Source organism: Balaenoptera acutorostrata, chromosome 8 (genome assembly GCF_949987535.1).
Source record: "Balaenoptera acutorostrata chromosome 8, mBalAcu1.1, whole genome shotgun sequence".
In the NCBI taxonomy this organism is placed as follows: domain Eukaryota; kingdom Metazoa; phylum Chordata; class Mammalia; order Artiodactyla; family Balaenopteridae; genus Balaenoptera; species Balaenoptera acutorostrata.
Genome location: NC_080071.1, coordinates 113,311,264 through 113,334,254, shown reverse-complemented (window position 1 = coordinate 113,334,254; position 22,991 = coordinate 113,311,264). Strand labels below are relative to the sequence as shown.

The window sequence follows — 22,991 nt, the reverse complement described above, 5'->3', positions numbered from 1 at the left end:
TAGGAATAAACCTACCTAAGGAGGTAAAAGACCTGTACTCAGAAAACTATAAAACACTGATGAAAGAAATCAAAGATGACACAAACAGATGGAGAGATATACCATGTTCTTGAATTGGAAGAATCAACATTGTGAAAATGACTATGCTACCCAAAGCAATCTACAGATTCAACGCAATCCCTATCAAATTACCAATGGCATTTTTTACAGAACTAGAAAAAAAATCTTAAAATTTGTATGGAGACAGAAAAGACTCCGAATAGCCAAAGCAATCTTGAGGGGAAAAAATGGAGGTGGAGGAATCAGACTCCCTGACTTCAGACTTACTACAAAGCTACAGTAATCAACACAATATGGTACTGGCACAAAAACAGAAATATAGATCAACGGAACAGGATAGAAAGCCCAGAGATAAACTCACACACCTATGGTCAATTAATCTATGACAAAGGGGCAAGGGTATACAATGGAGAAAAGACACCGTCTCTTCAATAAGTGGTGCTGGGAAAACTGGACAGCTACATGTAAAACAATGAAATTAGAACACTCCCTAACACCATACACAAAAATAAACTCAAAATGGATTAAGGACCTAAATAAGACCGGACACTGTAAAACTCTTAGAGGAAAACATAGGAAGAACACTCTTTGACATAAATCACAGCCAGATCTTTTTTGACCCACCTCCTAGAGTAATGGAAATAAAAACAGAAATAAACAATGGGACCTAATGAAACTTAAAAGCTTTTTCACAGCAGAGGAAACTATAAACAAGATGAAAAGGCAACCCTCAAGAATGAGAGAAAATATTTGCAAACAACAGACAAAGGATTAATCTCCAAACAGCTCATGCAGCTCAATATTAAAAAAACAAACAACCCAATCAAAAAATGGGCAGAAGGCCTAAATAGACATTTCTCCAAAGAAGACATACAGATGGCCAAGGAAGCACATGAAAAGATGCTCAACATCACTAATTATTAGAGAAATGCAAGTCAAAACAACAATGAGGTATCACCTCACACCAGTTAGAATGGGCATCATCAGAAAATCTACAAACAATAAATGCTGGAGAGGGTGTGGAGAAAAGGGAACCCTCTTGTACTGTTGGTGGGAATGTAAATTGACACAGCCACTATGGAGAACAGTATGGAGGTTCCTTAAAAAAACTAAAAATAGAATTACCATATGACCCAGAAATCCCACTACTGGGCATATACGCAGAGAAAACCATAATTCAAAAAGACACATGCACCCCAATGTTCACTGCAGCACTATTTACAATAGCCAGGACATGGAAGCAACCTAAATGCCCATCGACAGACAAATAGATAAAGAAGATGTGGTACATATATACAATGGAATATTACTCAGCCATAAAAAGGAACGAAACTGGGTCATTTGTAGAGACATGGATGGACCTAGAGACTGTCATAGAGACAGTCATACAGAGTGTCATACAGAGACTGTCATAGAGAGTGAAGTAAGTCAGAAAGGGAAAAACTAGAGACTGTCATACAGAGTGAAGTAAGTCAGAAAGGGAAAAACGAATATCGTATATTAACGTATATATGTGGAATCTACAAAAATGGTGCAGGTGAACCGGTTTGCAAGGCAGAAATAGAGGGACAGATGTAGAGAACAAGCGTATGGACACCAAGGGGGGAAAGTGGTGGTGGTGGTGGTGGGATGCAGTGGGAGACTGGGATTGACATATATGCATTAATATGTATAAAATAGATAACTAATAAGAACCTGCTGTATAAAAAATAAATAAATAAAATTTAAAAAAAAAGAGCGATTCAGAGTCATGGGACCTTTGGTACATCTGGAACAGGTATGTGGATTCCTTCAAATAAGGCAGTGGGGGGGGGGGATTAACATGTGTCCACTCCCCAGGAGGCTCCATCCTAGCACTTTTCATAGATTACCTCATTCCATCTTCACAAAAGACCTGCCACGTGGCTACTGTTAGTCTCATGTTACAGACTAGGTAACTGAGGCTCAGAGAGGCTAAGAAAATCACCCAGAATAAGATAGCTACTAAGGCTACTCAGGATGGTACTCCCACAGGGGTCATGGTCTGCCCACCTCGAAAGCTATGCCTTTTTTAAATTGCACTAAATTGGCATGAATCCTATTTTCTTAGACTCTGTCCTTTATATAACAAAAAAGAAGCATTATGGGATACCCCAAAAGGCCTTCCTACCGAAACATCTCGTATTCCACTTATCTCTCATGGTAAGTGAAATTCCCAAATGACTCACTCTTTGGGATTAGGGCCACTGAAGCTCTCTGTTAGCATGATGATGTTTGCTACAACGAAGAGAATTCCAAATCAGAAGTCATGAAATGTTTATTAAGTGTGTATTTTACCCAAGGCACCATCGTAGGTGTCGTGACAAACACACAAAACAATTCTGTACCCTCAAGAAGCTTACAAGCTCAATAGCAGTTTCAGATCTAGGCAACAGTTCAAAGTGGTAAACGGCTGTCACCAGCCCCCTACAAGGTAAAGTGCCAAATAAATTTTCTACGCAAATGTCTATAGGCCCTCAGACATTACACCCTTAACAGGAATCCTGGCAGCTCAAAAGATGAATGTCACTAAAGTAGTTCCTGTCACCCACCCCGAGGAAATGAGTCTTGGGAAGCGAGAAAGGGCTTTGATGCGGAGGAGCCTCTGTGAGGTTGAACCTGATTAGAACAGAAGGCCTGGAGTAGTCATTAGAATTGACTGTACAAGTTGGGGGCAGTATGTGAAGGGGGAGAATTCGAAAAGTCCCATTTTGCATCTACCTTTGCCACACAGAGTTGTCTGCACAATTATATCCTGTCACTTTAGCTGCCTCAAAAAAAATCTCACGCTAGGTAGGAAGAACATCAAGCCTGGCGTTTGACAGTGTTAGCGTACAAAGGACTGGCTATCTGAATCCCCCGGCCATCCCCAGCCCCACCTGGACCACAGCCTTCTCAGAAACACACATGATGAGGAAAGACCTTGCTTAGAGCCAGTGGTGTGCTGGAGCTGGTGTGTTCCAACTAGAGAGAGCTAGCTGTGAAACATTCAGCAATCTGGCGATAATCGGCCATGGTGGGAGCATTTACACTATGGAAATTGGCAAGTTACACCTCAAAGCCGTGTCGTTTTGGTTTTTTTTTTTTAAATTTTTTTTTTAACATCCCCACAAGGCAGGTACTGAAGGCAGTTCCTCTTTTTTTTTTTAATTTTATTTATTTATTTACGTTTGGCTGTGTTGGGTCTTCGTTTCTGTGCGAGGGCTTTCTCTAGTTGCGGCGAGCGGGGGCCACTCTTCATCGCAGTGCGCGGGCCTCTCACTATTGCGGCCTCTCTTGTTGCGGAGCACAGGCTCCAGATGCGCAGGCTCAGTAATTGTGCCTCACGGGCCCAGTTGCTCCGCGGCATGTGGGATCCTCCCAGACCAGGGCTCGAACCCATGTCCCCTGCATTGGCAGGCAGATTCTCAACCACTGTGCCACCAGGGAAGCCCAGCTGTGTCGTTTTTGTGCAGAGTTTGCCAGCTCACCATTGCTTAGAGCTGTTCATATACTGTCCTCTCTCTGATTTGTACGTTTACATGAACTCTGTAGCATTCAGCGAGCCTCAAGTTAAGATGATACGCATAATGAATTTCACCATTTGGTATTTAGCTCTGAGAGACCAGGGATGTATTTGCTTTGAAGAAGGTTTTCTTAAACAGCCACTAGCATCTCTAAACAAATTAGATGAGCGATGGCCAAAGTGTGGCCCTGGAACAGGAGTGTCACAATCACCTGTGAACTCCCGCCGCATCCCAGATCTACTGAATCGGGAACTTTAGGGATGCCCCAGTAACTTGTGTTTTAATAAGCCCTCCAGGTGACTGTAACACACACTCAAGTTTGAGACACCAAACTAGAGTACCCTCTCCCCCAGTAGTAAAACCAATCTTTGGCTTTTACCATTTATACATTGTATGCACAATGTACATGCTCACACCATGTAATAAATTATCAGGTACTATATGCTCTATATAACATCTGTGTTGCAGTCAGCCTTCAAGATGGCATCCAGGGTACCTCCCGGTGTTCATGCACTTATTTTGTCCCCTCCCATAGTGAATCATCAGGGGTCTGTGACCAGCAGAGTGCTCAGAAATTCTCATGTGTGACTTTAGAAACTAGGTCATTAAAGGTGTAGCTTTCATTGTGTTCTCTTGGTTACTTGCTCTGGGGGGACCCAGCCACCATGCTCTGAGGACAGAAGCCCATAAGTATAGAACTGGGATACCGAGAGCCATCACCAATGCCAGCCATGTGAGTGATCCCCTCAGAAGTGGACCATCCAGCCCCAGCCAAGTTTTCAGATGACCGTAGCCCCAGCAGACACAGGACTGCAATCTCACAAGACACCTGGGCCAAAACCACCCAACCAAGCAGCCCCTCCTGAATTCCTGACCCATAGAAACTGTGAGAGGCATAGCACTAAGTTTTGGGGTAATTTGTTACACAGCACTAGATAACCAATACACACTGTACTAAAAGTGCTTAAGGGCAGCCACATGGGGAAGGTTTGAATGGTACAAAGTTGTATGAAGCAAGGTCTTTTCCAAAAAGAAGCGCACTACTTATGTGGGAGATGAGATACATAAGCACTAAAAATAATTGGTTTTTTTTTTACTTATTATTAAGAGATCACAAGTCTAGAGGGAGAAAATGCACATGCAAACCCTTTGAAAAATGAGTTATGGGGCTTCCCTGGTGGCGCAGTGGTTGAGAATCTGCCTGCCAATGCAGGGGACACGAGTTCGAGCCCTGGTCTGGGAAGATCCCACATGCCGCGGAGCAACTGGGCCCGTGAGGCACAATTACTGAGCCTGCGCGTCTGGAGCCTGTGCTCCGCAGCAAGAGAGGCCGCGATAATGAGAGGCCCGCGCACCGCGATGAAGAGAGGCCCCCACTTGCCACAACTAGAGCCCTCGCACAGAAACGAAGACCCAACACAGCCATAAATAAATAAATAAATAAACCCAAACGTTAAAAAAAAAAAAAAAAAAAAAGAGTTATGCTGCAAAGTCAAGTTTTCCAGCCCCCTTTAAACCCCAGGACAGCATTCTAATCTGTCCCCTTTCTTAATATACTGCATTCTTCCTCAGCTTTTTAAGCAGAGTGAATACACATTGCTGTTGATGAGGTAAGGGGTTGTTGTGAACCAGTTATACAGGGCACAAAAGATGTCGTTTAGCTGTCAGTGCAGACAGCCAGGGACCCAGGGCTGCGTGTCAGTGACTGCCTTCAGCATGCTAGGAGGCTAACAGACAAGACCAGTTTCTGGTTTCTAGAAGTCTTTGTAAATCCCCTCATTCATTCTTCACCACAAACTCATGATTGTCACATCGTCCTAATGAGAAAACTGCAGCTTGGAGCAGATAAGTGGGGTCACCTAACTGATAAGTGACAGAGCCGTGAACTATCTGACTCAGAGCCCAAGCATGTGGCCTCCAAGGAACTCTCACTGGCTTCAGAAAGGTCTTTGGTGTCAGCTTGTGTAACATAGTATTTTAAGGCAACACAGGTTCATTGTATAAAATCCCAAAGGTATAAAAGCCAGGGTTGGGAGACTGGGATTGACATATACACACTACTCTATGTAATTCCTGATATCATTGAGCTGCTGAATCAAAGCCAAAGCTTCCTACATCCAGACTTCATGTTATGTCAGAAAAAAATGAACCTGTATTCATTCAAGCAATTGTGGTTAGGTTTTTTGTTTCATGCAGCCAAAAGCATTCCTAAATAATACTGATGGTAATATATTACAACCACCAAACTTATAATAACAGAACATGCAGTCGGTGCTCTTCCTCTACATAAAATAGAGGAAACTGCTACAGTAGCTCATTTAATGCTTCAATAAAGCCACCCTCCTAAAATTACACTTGATAAAATCTAGGATAAATGCTGGAAAAGTTCACCCAAACAATCCAGCTTAATCAGCATTATAAAAATATTCTGGATGGAAATGCAGCTTGGTATAATAATGGAATGATCACGACATGAATCAGAAACCATCAACTGAAGCTCTAAGAACTACTAATGCTATCTTAAGCAAGTCACTACTCTTCTCATTTTTCATCTATACAATGAAGAAGTTAAACTGGGTAACCCTGGGGTCCCCTTCAGATCTGATATTCTGTGTAAATTGTGAACTGAAATAAATTATCTTTAAAAAGTCACAAACTTCTTCTGTGGCCTCCTTATTTGCTGGCTGCTTTCCAGCTGCAATAGCTGACCTTCTAATGCCTTGCATCAGTCTGAAAGGACAAATACACCTGCATTTGTCATAAATACATCCAGTCTTTTCAAAGCGCTTTGGAACAAAGGTGGAGGCAGTTCATACCATGCAACACCGAGTCCAGATGTTTTTTTTCCAGAAGGAAGGTGCCTCCCGTGGTACCGTGCTGTTTGTCGGTATCCAAAGACTGAGCCCTGCCATCTTCCAAAATGGCTGAACCATGGATGAACTGATTGAACTTTTCCCTATCTTCACCCATTGCATGTTAGCTAGTTATTCATTTTCTTTTTTTCAAAATTAGCAGGATCTTTTCGTGCTTTTGCCCCTGATCTTTCACTAAGCTAAGACTAAACTCTCTACAGTAGATGGCTCTCTCAGTACTTCACCCCGTTATGCTGCTTGCATATTCATTATTGTCCAAGCTACAGTGTTATTTTTCCATGATTTAGCTTGTTTTGTGCTGGGTGGTGAATTCTGAACGAGGCAACAAGGCTGAATAATTTGGTGGGCTTTCAGGAGGATACCCTGATGTCTTTGTATCTCCCTCACCAACTCACACACAGACCCATTCACATGCACAAGGCCTGTCAAAACCCCAGTGCAGAGATGCAGGCATTGTGACAGGTATAGTTGGAGGGCTGGGGAATCAGAAAGCAAAAGGGTACCTCCTGATCTCAGGAGCCTACAGTCAAGCGTCTACAGATACGTGCAGTGAACACTGTACTACAGGGTTATAAGGCAGCGCAGAAGTACGTGCATGGCACTGTAAGCCCTGAGGAGGGCTACTTAACTGAATGCAGGGGGGAGGGGAGATTCAGAGCAGCCCTCCCCCTAACAGAAGCCCACATGTGGTGAGTTTGGATAGGACAGGCTGGCGGGTGTGCTCAAAGAGGGACGGCTGCTGATTTTTCTAACCCCACTTCCCCACCCTTGCCCCTCTTCTCTCTGTTCTCTCCACTTGCCTACCTGCTCTCACTTCCTCAACGGTCTTGGCTCGTGTGGGGAAAGCTGGCATTCTGTAGATGCCCCAGCCAAACAGGCGGCCCTGCTCCCACCAGGCTATCTGACGCCACACCCGGGGCCCACCTCGAACCTTCTCGAACCAGGTGCTTGGTGAAGGAGCCCAGAGGCATCTTCTTACAGCCAAAGGGATTTGTGCTCATAAAATCTGTTTTTGGATTGTTTTACAACACTGTGGAAGCTGGAAATATGGGATCCAAACAACCAGGGCGTCACAGTGCCTTGGCAGTTTCCAAATGAACAGAGTGATGGAGGGGTATTGTGGGACTTTCCAGAAGGGCTGGGAAGAGGCTTGGAGTCAAGAAAGGGCAAGTACAGAGACTGCGGCCAGGAGGCGTGGGGCTGGTGGGAGCCCATCAGGGAACTCGCACCTTGTCCTTGATGCTAGTAGCCCTTTAGAGCCGTGGGTCTCTCCCACAGGAACAAGGAAAACGGGGGACCACAGATAAAAACCTTCCAAGTGATTAAGGGCTGGTGAATAAGGAAAAGAGGAGAAAGGGAAGCCGAGGGCTTGGTGGTTAATGCCAGTCCTCCTGGGATGTGACGCGCTCTGAGAGAGGGGGCCCCCTCCTCTTCAGTGTTAACAGGATAAGACAGAGAGGGTTTCTCTGAGTACCTGGAATCCCAAGAAGACTTCCTGATGGTGAGTGCTGTTAATGTTCAGATTCTGGGGAGGTGATGTCTCCCCCCTCTCTGAAGGACTTTGAAAGAAAGACCCTAACCCTACCCCTAACCTGGATGGTGTACAGTGGTCCAGCTCAGAGGGAAGGCAGCTAAATGGATGCTTGGGTTCCTTCCAGGCTTCAGATGCTCTATTTCTACCACATGGTGTCTGTCTGGAAGAAGCTGTATGGCCTCTAATTCCATCATAAAACCAAGGGTATGTTAAATATATGTCACTGTAAAAGTCCAACCACTCTACTAATACAAACAATTTCCACCTTCCTTCCCTTTTAAACTTAGAAACCAGAATTCTAATTTATTAAAGACAGGGATATAAATCAAGCAGGATAACTCATTTGGGTCATTTAACATTAGACAATCCCCCCCCCCACCACCGACCCTCTTAGGAAGTAAACTGACCAACTTGCTTTATTTTTTAACTTGTAAAAATATTTTCTACTATAAACATTTTCAAACATATGGAAAAATAGAGGGGACTGCAAAACAAACCCCCATATACTCATCACCCTGATTCAAAATTAACATGTCTAACAAAATGAGCAATAATTCCTTGCTAGTCAATGTCATCACTTGGCTAGTTCACAGTCAGCTTGCTGAAATCAGCCTCCAGACAAGGACCCGCATTATATTCGATTACATTTGGTGGTTACGTCTCTGAGGTCTTATGCCTTTACTGTTGCGGTGACGTGTAGAACACCTTACATTCTGAATTTGTCAGCTTGCCTCTTCGTGGTGTCATCTTATTTGTTCCTCTGTTCCCTGCATTTCTAGTAAATGCAGCTTGACTAAATTCAGGTTCAACTTTATTTTGTCAAGAATATTCCCGTCCCTTGCCCCAGCTGCGGCTAAGGTGCTCGGCCCTTCCAAGGCCGCGAAGGCCGCGGTGGGGTGAGGCCCTCACTTCATCCAGCGACTAGCACCGTGCCCAGCAGCCCCTGCTTAGCACTCACCCGCCTCCACCTCGGAGCTGGCCTGCACCTACTCGGCCCTCACCCTGCACGACGATGAGGTGATGGTCACGGAGGATAAAATCAATCCCCGCATTAAAGCAGCCGGTGCAAACGTTGAACCTTTCCGGCCAGGCTATTTGCAAAGGCTTTGGCCAATGTCAGCATCGGGAGCCTCATCTGCAACATGGGGGCAGGTGGAGCTGCCCCAGCAGCTGATGTTGCCCCAGCAGGAGGTCCTGCCCCTTCTACCACTGCTGCCCCAGCTGAGGAGAAGAAAGTAGAAGCAAAGAAAGAAGAATCTGAAGAGTGTGATGATGACATGGGCTTTGGTCTTTTTTGACTAAACCTTTCTGGTAACATGTTGAATGAAAAGCTGAGGTCTTTGCTGGAAAAAAAAAAAAAAGAAAAATTCCTTAGGTGGTATTGAGTGCTTTGTATTTTAGGGGTCCACGATGACTGGTAGTTCCTCTCTCAGTGGCGCTATCATTAATGAGTGAGTTCGGGACGTGACAGCCTGACCCCTCCCATGTAAACATCCTCAGCAACCTCTAACTCATGGTTTCATCCACTGATGATCATTGCCTGAACCAATTATTTCACCAGGGATTGAAAAATGGGGATTTTCTATCGTTTTTTGATATTTATGTTCACCTTGCCTCCTTACATATTTTAGGTTCAATGAAGAAGAAATGATACAAAAATATGCATCCACGGATGTGGATCCTGATACAGGAATGAAGAAACACCTCTCCACTGAAACTAGAGATCCTGATTTGGAGGACAGTGTTAGGAACAAAGGTAGAGACGAAAAGAGTCTGAAATGGGAAACAGGAAGAGGGTTCTTAGATTGGCAGCCATGAGTCTTGGGACCAGGCAGGTTTGCACACTCTGGGCAACCGTCATCCTAGCTATAACCTAAGCCCAGAGAAGCATCTGGCCTTATGGGAGCTGAAAATAGAACATACAGAATCAAGAATGGAAAAAAAGAGGGAAAGAAGGAGGCATTTCACTTCTGAGTGAAGTCTGGAGACCCCAGGGCATCACTGCAGTTAACAGAATTCAAATCCACATGCTTCTGACAGCCCCACTGGGCAACAGGCATGGGTGAGACTCTAGTAATGGAGGCCTAAATGACCTCCCTGACTCCACTCGCTGGGGGCAGTGATGGGCCACTGCCGGCATCTGCAAGCAGCCCTCACTAGGCTGGCGGGGAAGCCCAGTGGGGACACCACCTGCCATCAATGTCCATGGGGAGGGGCTAATGCTCAGAGCACAAGCCTGGTGCGCACCTGCTGCAGCCTCCCTCCTCCGCCTCTCTGCTCCTGAACGCCACCTTCCTTATTTCTCCTTCCAGGGAAACACGATCATCCTCATTTGTTCTGTTCCCTACACAAGCCCACCTGGAGAGCAAACTGATACCATGCTTGCTTACACAATCATCACCCTCTTAGCAGCTGCTTCTGGAGGACCAGGAGGATGGTATGGATAAGTTGTTCCAGCTGCCACTGTGCAGTAATTAGAACTTCCTGCTTATAAAATGTAATTCTGATCACACGACCACTCCGAGTCAGGAAGGAAGGAAAGGCAGGAGAGGGGCAACCTCTAAAGGAAGCAACAATGCTCTGCAGGGGCCTCTCTGTTCAGCTCAGGAGGTTAAAAGGCAAGGGCAAAGGATGGAAAGAGAGACACGCAAGTCAGGATGAATTTTTAAAATATGTGCAGGTCGTGTAGGAATCGTCACATCCAGAGACAGACCCCCAATTCACAGAGGTTTATGAGTGATAAAGAAGACAACAGAAGAAGGTTTTTAAATGATATCTGGAGCAAACAGAACAAAGGGAGAGACTCGTTGATTGGACGACGTGTGACAAAATTAATAGGGAACACAAAACAGAGCGTTAAAATTCCAACTGGGCTTTTATCTCTCCTAGCAATAAGTCTGCAAATTGGACAGTGTAAAGCTAGTGTCCCAGAAGACAACTGAAGTCCTCATCAAGCCAGGAGATAGTAGGACACCATCAATCTATGGCAATGAGATAGGGTGTCGGATCAGCAAAATTACATTTGGGATGTGGAGGAATATTCCAGAAAAACTTCAGAGAATCTCTTAGTAGCTCCCCCGGGCTCTTGGAGAAGCCAGGAGACAGGAGTTGAGCAAATACCCTAGTTCCAGAAATAGGGGAAGGCTGATTTCCAGAAACTTAGGCAGTTCATCTTGACCTAAGTTCTCCTTAAAAGTGTAAAATGGACTGTTAAACAGGTTGTTTGTGAGCATCACAGAAAGACACAACCTTATCTCGTGGCATCGACGTGAATTAACTAAAAAGAAGTCATGTTCTGGACCATTTGTTAATGAGATCCTCAGGGCAAGTACCTTAGAAAGTCACTGTGAAGCTCTTAATTAAGGAAACTGTCCACAGTTAGAGTGAGATGATGAAACCTCCAGGTGGGGATTTGGTCTTGTTGCTTTTCAGTTATGTTAAATAGTAACATAGACAATGGGACTCTTAAGGAAACCTCCTTCTATGCATGGGAGGGCAAAGCCTGGTAGACACACAGTCTTAATGAACAGAGCAAACCTCCACTGAATGACTACCCTGTACAGGCTCCAGATGTGACATGCTCTGGGCACCAAAGATGAAGACCTTGTCCTGAATCAAAGATCTCACTGTCTGATACTACAAAGCTACAGTAATCAAAACAGCATGGTAGGCGGAGATCATCTTGGTGCTTTGTGACCACCTAGAGGGGTAGGATAGGGAGGATGGGAGGGACATGCAAGAGGGAGGAGATAGGGGGATATAGGTATATGTATAGCTGATTCACTTTGTTGTAAAGCAGAAACTAACACACCATTGTAAAGCGATTATACTCCAATAAAGATGTTATAAATAAATAAATAAATATTTTTTAAAAAAACAAAACAGCATGGTAATGGCACAAAAACAGACATATGGATCAATGGAACAGAATAGAGAGCCCAGAAATAAACCTACACATACCTACAATTAACCTTCAACAAAGGAAGCAAGAATATACAATGGAAAAAAGACAGTCTCTCCAGCAAATGGTGTTGGGAAAGTTGGGCAGCTGCATGTAAATCAATGAAGTTAGAACACACCCTCACACCATACACAAAAATAAACTCAAAATGGCTTAAAGACTTAAATGTAAGACATGACACCATAAAAATCCTAGAAGAGAACATAGGTAAAACATTCTCTGACAAAACTTGTACCAATGTTTTCTTACGTCAGTCTCCCAAGGCAATAGAAATAAAAGCAAAAATAAACAAATGGGACCTAATCAAACTTAACAAGCTTTTGTACAGCAAAGGAAACCATAAACAAAACGAAAAGACAACCTACACACTGGGAGAAAATATTTGCAAATGATACAACTGACAAGGGCTTAATTTCCAAAATATACAAATGGCTCATACAACTCAACAACAACAAAAAAACAAACAACTGAATCAAAAACTGGGCAGAAGACCTAAGCAGACATTTCTCCAAAGAAGACATACAGATGACCAATAGGTACATGAAAAGATGCTCAACATTGCCAATTACTAGAGAAATGCAAGTCAAAACTACAATGAGGTACCACCTCACACGGGTCAGAATGGGCATCATTAAAAAGTCTACAAATAACAAATGCTGGAGAGGGTGTGGAGAAAAGGGAACCCTCCTACACTGTTGGTGGGAATGTAAGCTGGCACAGCCACTATAGAAAACAGCATGGAGGTTCCTCAAAAAACGAAAATAGAGTTTCCATATGATCCAGCAATCCCACTCCTAGACATATATCCAGACAAAACTATAATTCAAAAAGATACCTGCACCCCTATGTTCATAGCAGCACTACTCACAATAGCCAAGACATAGCACCCTAGTCTGGGGGATCAGAGAAAGCTTCCCTGAGTAATGTGTGTTGAGAAATGAGAAGGTATAGGCAAGTGGGGACTTTGAAAGACACGTAGGCATGGGAATTAGGCTGCATAATGATAGCAGTAGTAGCAACGACAATAACAACAAAATCCAAAAGTCACTGCTATGCCTTGGGGACTGACTCTATGTTCTGCTAAACACTACATACCTCTATTTGGCCCTCATGCTCTCTATTTTGCAATTGAGGAAAGTGAGACTCAGCAAGGTTGAGTAATATATGCAAGGCCACAGAGCTGCTAAATTGAGGAGCTGACATGTAGCAAGACAGTGTAAGAAGACAGAAAACTTACATTTGCTGGCTTAGCAGAATTAAATGCCTTTCACTTGACTATTTTCTAAACAACACACTTACAAACACATATTTATTCACTAAGTCTATCCATTAAACATCTAATCCAGGGCACTATTCTGAGCTCAGAGAAGATGGTCTAACTCCCAAGGCAGATGGACCTTTAGCTAAATTTACAGCCAATTAGGGCTGGGAGCCAATAGCATTTCTTCCTATGGAAAGATAGGTACGTGTTCCATCAGAATATTATTTAATGGCAAGACCCCAAGTGGAATGTTCTAGAAGACCTTTAGCAATGGTGCACTGCATGTTATTTAAACTAAAAACAACACTGTGAAAAACTGCACTTCAGTACAAGCCACAGAGAACATGCCGAAGAGAACTGGCTGGCTGAAAAGGAGACATGATGATTGAAATATTTTCCAGACTATTACATCCTGGAAGGGTTTAAACAGAGAGAAGAAAGACAGGGAAGGGGAGGAGGATGATTTAGGGTGTTTCATTTAAGAACAACAGGATTAAATTAACCTTGTGGGGTGGGGGGTGGTAACAGCAGAGGGTGGTGGAGAGAAATACTATGCAAGATGTGAGAAGCTTCCCAAAGGAGAAGTATGCTGGGCTGCAGAATTTTCCAGCCCAGCAAAACAGGCAAAGCCATCTACAATTAAAGTCATTTACAAGCAAACTTGACAAATTGCTGAGAAAATATAATACAGGCTGAGTCCTAGTTTTAGGAATAGACAAACTAATATCCCTAAATTGGGAAAAACTGACTATTCCTTGAGATTTGTTTTCTTGCATTTTGTCAGTCTCATTTCCTCAACTTTAAAACAAATATCGACAAGTAAGTCCCCCAACTTGGTGTACGGGTGTCATTGCGATTATAGTTCTAATAAAATTTCAACCCAGAGAAGAGCTGAAATACACATTTTTAAATGTCTATTAACTGAACTATTATATTAATAAAGCCGACTTCTTAATCCTAGTTTACTTATAATTTTCAGTCAGGCTGCAGAAATTCTAAATTACACAGAGCAGCCAAAAGATGAAAAGAAAACTTGCAGAATTAAAACCCAGCAGACCTAAACATTTATTGACTTCTCAGCATACTGAGAAAAATCAAAGGTTTGCTTGTGGGGGAAAGGGTGGGCGTGACAGGCCCAGCTTTGCCAGCTCTGGAAATTATCTATAAACAGCCTCAACCATCCTCACTGCTTAGCTATTTTCAGAGACAACACCCAGCTCCTGGTACACACACCAGAATCACTGTTTGTGCATTGCTGCCCCCTGCTGGACATACGGAACTCATTTTGTCCAGGGCCCAAGGAAATGCCATTTGTAAATTTCAGTTACTTTTCAATTCCCTTCCTCCCATCCGCCCACCTGCAATAGCACTCTCCCCGGAGGACTCTGTTAGGAGACAATCCATCTGAGCTAATGGGCAAACGTCCCTTATGATGCAATTAGTGGGATTCCTCCTACTGTGACCCCAATGACCCTCCATCAGCGTGGCTCACCGGAAGCAGTGGAAAATATGAAACACACCGTCTTGCTGCTCCAAGGACCGCTTTATGAAAATATTCTGTTGAATTAAAATTAATTCAAGCCCTAGTGGTTTTTCTTCTCAGAGGATCCAGGGTCAGCCAAAATGTCAGCCAGCCCCGCCCTCCCTCCGTTTGATATTTATATATGATGCCTCCCTCTTAGTGGAGAGACTGCTGCATCCCTGGAAACCAACCCATCTCAAATACCTCTAAAGATGCAGGTTCTGCCCAAGCTCCAGAGCCCCCTGAGCTGCCAACAGACCAACATGCTAATGTCCACTGAGGCCTGCTGGGGCTGGTCTGGGTCTTCATTTTTATAGCCAGACTCCTGGAAAGCAGCATGCTTTGGAAAGAGTGGAGGGAAGGAAGAAAAGGAATTTCAGTTGGGATGACTACATCTTCATTGTACTGGGTGGTAGGAATCCAAGGGTTGATAAGCTATCTGCCGCTCTTAGTGAACACAGCGGTCAGTTCTCAGCGTCTTATCCACGTCAACTGTGCTGGCCGAGTCTCAAGTCGGCCCAGTCTTAACAAAACCCCTTCCAGCAGCCCCTCCCATTGTGTTTGTCCCTCTGGGTTTCTCTGCCCCACCCCATATGCCCAGTTATAACCCTTGGCCTGTGTGCCCTGGGGTGGGAGGCCTCTTGCTATAAAGCAGTGGTTCTCAAAATTCACTGGGAACTCGTCACAAATGCAAACTCCTGGGCCCCAGCCCAGGCCTAATGATTTAGAAACTCTGGGTTGGGGCCCAGCAATCTACATTTCACAAGCCCTCTGGGAGATTCTGATGCTCACTCAAGCTCGAGAACTGGCTACCAACGTCTTCCATCTTTCTCCACGCACCTACTCCCAGCCAAACCTGACTCGTGGCTGTGACTTGTTAATGCTGATGGGGGAAAAATGTAAAAAGTCTGATCAACTGTTCTTGAGCCCATTATTGATGCTGACGGCCTATTCATCCTCGGAAGCCTAGATGATTGGGAAACCTCTTGGGAGAGCTTCCCATAATCCTCCGGAAAACGGATCATTCCCTCTCCCCTGTGTGAGCCCTCCGTACTGGGCGCCTACAGTCATCACAGAGCGTCACTGTCCCTTGTCACACAGAGTGTAGTCCTAGACCAGCCTCATCTGCATCCCCTGGAACCTTATTAGAAATGCAAGATCCCAGGCCTTATCCCAGACCTGCTGATCTGAATCTGCCATCTTCTTGTTTTACAGGGTGGGGGTGGGGAAACGGAGGCTCAGAAAGGTTAAAGAATTTGCCAAGGTCACATGACAGCCAACTGGTGGATTTGGGATTAGGACCCAAGATTGCCTGTGTGCATCTGGCCCTGTAGATTTTCTTTTCTACCACATTCCCTCTCTCATTCATTTCACTGTGCCGTCTTTTCTTCTATCAAATAGTAATAGTAACAGTCACAGTGAACATTTATGATTTGCTTTGTTCCAGGCATTGTTCTCGGTGCTTTGCACGTACTGTCACACTGAATCTCCCAATCTACCCTATAAGGAAGATATTCCTATGTCTCTGCTTTGCTGAGGAAGACACCAAAGCCCAGAGGACAGGAAAACAAACAAAAACAGAAACCCTGTCCAATCGCTCTGCCTCCTTCACAGATGGCTGTGCAATCAACGAGATTAAAAGTTCAAGCCCTCCGCCCACACCCCACCCCAAATCACCCTGCCCACCCCTGCCTCGTCATCTTCAGGGGTTACCCACACACCTGCTCCTTCCCCTCCCCCTGGGTTTTCAGTCCGCACAACTGGCTCAACTGCATCCTTTTCCTTAACTTTTCAGCGACGTTGAATGCTGTCACCGATGAAGGAAGAGAGACACTGGTGTGGACAAGAGAAAACCATGGAATATCCAAGATGTGTTTCTTCTGCCCTATAAATATGGGATATGATTTAAATTTTCCAAAAGGTCTATTCTCCCAAGTCTGGCTCAGGTTCCTTAAAGAAGAAGCCCATGTTTCCTGAGTTGACCCCAGTTCACAGAGGGAAAGGGGCGTCCAGGAGAGGCTGAGAGGCAGGGCAGGGTGGTCACCCCAGAGATGCCACCAAGCAGATAATCACAGGGCGCCCTGGGCGCTGGCTACCCACGTGGGAGCACTGCCAGTTAAAGTGAGCCCCTGGTTTTATAGGGATTCTTTTCTTTTCAAAGGCAGCTCACCTGGAGGAAAGAATCCAGCCTCAACTCAATTTCAATTTCATGCCGCACTCTGGAGTGAAAGGATGTGGGACCCTACTCACTGGTCAGCCAGGAAACTGGCAGCTCTCAGCGGGCGTTTCGCAGCTTCACAGCGGTGGCCACGAGATTGCCTTCAATAGCGCACCTGCAGGGATGGGCAGCCCAGGCGGCCAGACCAGGGCTGTTTCGACACAACACGCTGAAATCAAAACGCTCCTTGGTGGGTTTCTCCCCACATGGCAGACGGGGGTCTTCCGCAGGAGTCGGGCGGGGACCGTGCGGGAAGGAGAAGCGGAGGAGCCGGTAGGAGTCAGGCCAGAGGGACCCCTCCCTGCCCCTGTGAGATGGGGATGGCGGGTCTTCTCCGTCCTGACCCCCCTCCTCCCCTTTCTTAATTCTCCAGGGCCTTGGGGCTCATGCTGCCTTCCTGTTCTCACAACAAACTCTCTGGCAGCCCTTGCTATCAGCTTTAGCAGGCCTTAATACTGAATTCTAACTTCCATATTTTACAGTGGAAGTAAAAGATTTCTGCACGTTAAAGGAATTTTCACCACCTTGAGAATGGGGGTGCAAGGAAGAAGGGCGGGCGATGGTGGTACCAGAAGTGTGAGGGATGGGTGTGGAGAGGATGTAGGTGAGGCGTAGGGGCATGGAATTTCTTGGTCTTCCTAACAACACTTCCTTTTTCTCTGCCCAAATATATGTCAAGAGAAAGAATCTTCTTTGGGCTTTTCTGCACGCCAAGTTTCCTCCATCATCACTCTTTGGACTGGAATTACAGATTCCTCCACTTAGGCACCTGATTTGCCTGGAAGCCTCCTGTGCCGACTGCAGTTTTCCTAAAGTGGTCCAGCGTCTCCCATCCCACACGCTCACCACCACACGCTCCTGCCACACCCCATAAGAAGGGGGGTCTCTTTTCCTCCCCCCGTGAATCTGAGCAGGCCCAGTGACCACTTCGATGGACGGAATAAAATAGATGTTCCAGGCAGTACAGCTAAGTTCACGTGCATCAGCGAGGAACCACCTAGCCTAGCACCCCCCAAATTCCTGACCCACAAAATTGTGAGCAAAACAAAACAGCTGCCTTAAGCTACTACTTGGGTTTGGGGCAAGTTTATTAAACAGCACTAAGTAATCAGAACAACTCTTCTGCCCCCAAATAGCACGTTATTTGAAAACCCTCTATTAGTCAACCCTCTGGGTTGAAGCACAAAGCACCCTTGCTAAAGTGTAAATGGCGTCTAGAGAGAGAAGACCCAGAGCCTATACCACCCATTCATACCTGAGCACCATTAGTTCAGGACTTTAGGACCTAGTAGGGCTCAGAGAAAATGGGACATTCTCCCTACACACCACAGTATGGGGAGGCAGGGGCGAAAACCCACAGTGTGCGGGTATTGAGTGGGGGGAGCAGCCTGGGGTATTGACCGCCGGAGGCTGGTACAGCCCTCCGATAAGGCCCAGAGCATCTTGCAGACAGCGTGAGCCCCCTTTCTTTTGAGTCTATGCTGTGTTTCTAACACCAAAAAAAAATACACTTCTGCAATGAGTCAAGGATCACTCTGGGCTTCAGCTGCAGGTTGGGCTGGACCCCGTGTGCACTTCAAAGACGCTCACGTGGAAGAAAACCATTTTCCTGGGAGCCTGTAGGACTAGGAACGTGCTGGGGGCGGGGCGGACAGGGGGAGGACCCCTCCCGCTGGGGTCTGTACGGGTCCACAAATCCTGGCTAAAACCCTGGGGGCCAAGTGTGGTTAGGAATTCAGAATTGCCCAGATTTTAGAAAAGTGATACAGTACATCTACTGTGCACTACAAAACATCCCCTGCAGATTCCAGGAAAGAATCCTGTAATCACACACACACACACACACACACACACACACACACACACACACACACATTTCTACAGCAAAAGGCATGAATTTTTGCAGTTTGATAAATGCCATAAATAGCCTCCTATCAGGTTAGTCCAGGTTTTTACTGCCAAATAAGTTATGGTAAATTTCCAGTTTTCAGAACTTTTGGGGTCTGGAATCATGGACCTGTTTGGTTCATATTTGCTCAGGTTTTCTACCAAGGCCATGTGTCAAGATATCACTGAAGAGGTCTTTTCCAAGCCAGATGCTGTGAGATGTTAGACATCTGCTTTCTTGGAGTGTTTATCTCAGAGGTTCCTGGGGAGCACACCCCCTCCCCCCCATAAACCTGCCATCAGCCCTCCCCATCTGGCTGCCCATCAGACAATGAATGAACATTTTACACTGAATCCCCATTTTACAGATGAGGACACTGAGTCTGTCAAAGATGCCACATTTAGTTGATGGCCAAGCTGAGCCTTCAACCCTGTGCTCTGAATTAATCCTGTGCTCTAAACACAGGGATTTAGAAGTTAGCTCCAGCTGAGGGTGAGAATGGGGAGAGCTGGGAGAGTGTGAGAGACATGGGGAAAATCCAGGGACTGTACAGGAGGGGTGGCATTTGACTGGTGCTTGAAGGGCAAGTAGGGTTTGAGCAAGCACAGGATGCGACAGCTGATGGGAGGATGGCAGGGCTGGGCGTTCCAGCCAGGGTCCCCCATAGACAAATGCAGGGAGGCAGGGGAGCACCAGCTTCTACTGTGAATTCCCAGGGGTCCAGTTAGGCTCAAGTCCAGTTAGGTTGTATGAAGGTGACTTGCAGAAGCAAATGCCCTAAAGGTGTTCTGAAGGAAGGAGGGGAAAGGAGACTTTATCTGTAAATGATTTCTTCACTAAAAAAAAGAAAAGATTTAAAAATGTGACACATTGACATGTGTCACTTTTGAGTACACACGACACTATTGTCTGTGCTTTCTATAGCTTTAAAATTTATTTTAAAAGAAATCCAATCAGTGTCACTAGATTTTGGAGGCTCTTGTGTTCCAGGCTAAAGCCTTGGGATTTATTCTGTGGGTGCCTTGTGAAGGGACCGTTTTGATTGAGAGCATGACCCAGTCGAAGCTGTACCTTTGGACAAAGATTCTGACCGCAGCATCCTGCAGCACCAGACTAGAGCAGAGGGAGTGTGCAGACACGGAGACCAGTCACAGCAGCTACCTACAAGCTGCATCCAACAGAGGAAATGAGAGACACACCCACCGAGAGGAGCTGGCCAACAACGAAGTGCAGGATGGAGCTCGCCCAACTCCTGGCAGATGGAAGTCAGAGGCAGCCAGATGAAGGGAGGGGCCCTCACTCTGCAGAGCAATGCCCCACTGCTGGGCTAGAAGGTGGGCACCAGTGTCCTGAGCTTACCCATGAGAATCTAACAGGGACAGGCAGGTGGGTGACCCCTGATTAACACATCACGGAAAGCCTCATTCCAGGAGGGATGGATTGATAAGGATAAGGGCAGCTTGAGCCGGATAGTTACCAGGGAAACCGAAGCCCCTCTCGGCACCTTCCTTCACAGGTGTTCTGGCCAGGGCCCAGCTACCCTTACAAAACAAAGATCGCAGTGTTCTCTACAGCGGTAGAGCTCAAAGTTGAGCAGGCCATCAGAAGCGCCTGGAGGAGACACAGACGTAGAGAACAAACGAATGGATAGCAAGGGGAAAAGGGGGGTGGGGAGTGGGATGAATTGGGAGATTGGGATTGACATGTATACACTATTGATACTTTGTATAAAATAGGTAACTAATGAGAATCTACTGTGTAGCACAGGGAACTCTACTCAATGCTCTGTGGTGACCTGAACGGCAAGGAAATCCAAAACAGAGGGGATGTATGTATACGTATAGCCGACTCACTTTGCTGTACCGTAGAAACTAACACAACACTGTGAAGCAACTATACTCCAGTAAAAATTAATTTTAAAAAACATCACCTGGAGGGCGGTTTAAGATCCAGGTGAATGGGCTTCACCTCCACAGTTTCTGATGCAGCAGGTGGAGTGGGGGGGAGGGCAAGGGGCAACAACCTGCATTTCTCGAAAGTTCCCAGGGGATGCTGGTGCTGCCTGCCAGAGTCACTGTTTGAGAATCACAGCTCCAAAACCTCTAAGCACGGTCTGAACTCCTCCCTCAGGTCACAGGCACTCAACATGCCTCATTTAAGCTTCACAAAGCCCACGGAAAGCAGCCCACAATTCATAGAGGAGAAGAGTAAAGATTAAAGGTGCTAAATAAATTACCTAAGGTCACACAAGTAGTGGGCAGCAAGTCTAGTATTGGGCTGCTCTTTTTTTTCTACATGACTTGTTCCCAAAAGCTGGCCCTCAATGATGGCTGATCGAATGTCACAGGTCCAAGCTGAATTGAACAAAATGTGAGTTTTTCTTTATGTGAACCATCTGAACTCAACTGAATGGACTTTTCCTCTCCTTAGCTATAGAAGTCCATTTATATTTTAGGGAGTTAAAATACTGTTATCGAACGATGGTGGCAAGAGATGGTCTTTTTCTTTCACTTTGTCCCTTTTTAAATCTCCTTACTTGGCAAAATAAATAGGGGAAGACCTAATTTCAGTCCCTTCTCTTTTTAAAAAACATTTCTGGTCTGTGAAACTCCTGGCAACAACGCTCTGCCACGCTGTCTCCCGGCACCTAAGGGGCACCTGCATCTTACAGAGTAAGGATGGCTCAGAGTGACCTGTCTCATGGGCACGTGGTGGCAGAGCCATGTGTGTGTGCCCTTGAGGCCAATCCTCTACCCACTAGCCCCATCACAAGTTCTTCAGAGGGCTCTGCCCCTTACAGAGGCTGGATCTCCTTTCCCCAGGGCTGCCGGAAGCCACGGGCACAGGACCAGAGTGGGTGTGAGGAGGCCTTTCTCCCCAGCCTTCTGACTTGGCACCTACCAGGTAGTCCTCGGGCATTAAGGAAGGTCCGGATCAATTCAACTTCTTGCTATTTGCATTTATTTCTATTCTTAGATGGTTGTCGGGACCAAGGGGGAATGGGTTGGTGTCCCAACGTGGAAGCCCCTGAATCAGACAAAGGAAAGCTCTGTTTCCTGTCCCTAATGCCATATAAGTAAGCGGTGGCTTCCACCCACACCAGAAGGCAGTGCGGTGCAGGGTGTTGGCAGGCGGGCTCTGGTGTCACCTGCCTGGGGCCACGTCTTACTCTCCCAGGATTGGTGGTGTGACCTTAGGCAGGCTACCCAACGTCTCTCTCTGGCTTAGTCCCTCATCCATTAAATCGGGGTAACCAGTACCTGCCTCAGGGGGTAGCTGTAAAGAGTCAATGTGTTAGTATATTTAAAGCAACTAAGAACAATGTCATACAGAATACATTTGGATGTTGTGTTTATTACAACTCAGTTGTTCAGAATCATTTATGGATGCCCACCACCCTCTCAGAGGGCTCTGGGGAGACAGAGATGGAGAGGGCAAAGTTGCTCCTCTCCAGAACCTCCGCTGGACAATGAAATGAGTGATCTCGTTATAGAGGAAGAACTATGTTTGCAGAAGCCCAGGCTAACATGGGAGCCGGAAGGATGGGCACAGCGACAGGTGGGGACATGTGTGTTGACCATTTACATCACAGTGCAGAGCTGACCGGAAGGCTACTGATGGCCTCCAATGGGACAGGGCCTCTAAATCCCACCACGTGCTAGGCCAAGAGAAGGTTCTGGAAGTATCAGAATCGCACTCCACATTTTCAGCCACATTTACACCAGCAACTACTAACTTGGCACAAAGGGAAGGACAGGAAAGGCCATAAATATTCTCGGCTCAAATTTTTTAATGACTGAACAATTTCAGCAACTCTTCAATGTTCATAATTATTTGAGGGAGAGAAGAACCCTTTGATCCATTAGAGACACATACGAAAGAGGAAATCCCATCGTATGAATGAAGGCACAGTACATTAAAAATGTATATCAAGGAACAAGATAATGGAATTCTGCCAATTTTTAAAATAATTGCTGTACAAATTGCTACTCAGTATCCAGTGTCACAGTGGCTAATTTGTTCAATAAGAGCAAAAAAAGACAAAGGTCCCAGAGATGGTGATGAGGCAACCAGCTTGGTGAAATCAATTGTGTACAAAATGTCAGAAAGGCCTTGACCCTCTGGGAGATGCTTCCAAACATCCACCTGG

The 22,991-nt window shown here is 45.7% G+C and overlaps 1 protein-coding gene and 1 pseudogene across 1 annotated transcript in view; one reads left to right on the top strand and one right to left on the bottom strand.

The window, feature by feature from the left end:
- The window catches only part of LOC103005603 (60S acidic ribosomal protein P1-like), an 86,551-nt pseudogene extending 77,262 nt beyond the window's left edge, over positions 1-9,289 (top strand).
- The window catches only part of GPR39 (G protein-coupled receptor 39), a 234,643-nt gene that overhangs the window by 110,742 nt on the left and 100,910 nt on the right, over positions 1-22,991 (bottom strand). The gene's annotated exons all lie outside the window — the stretch shown is intronic.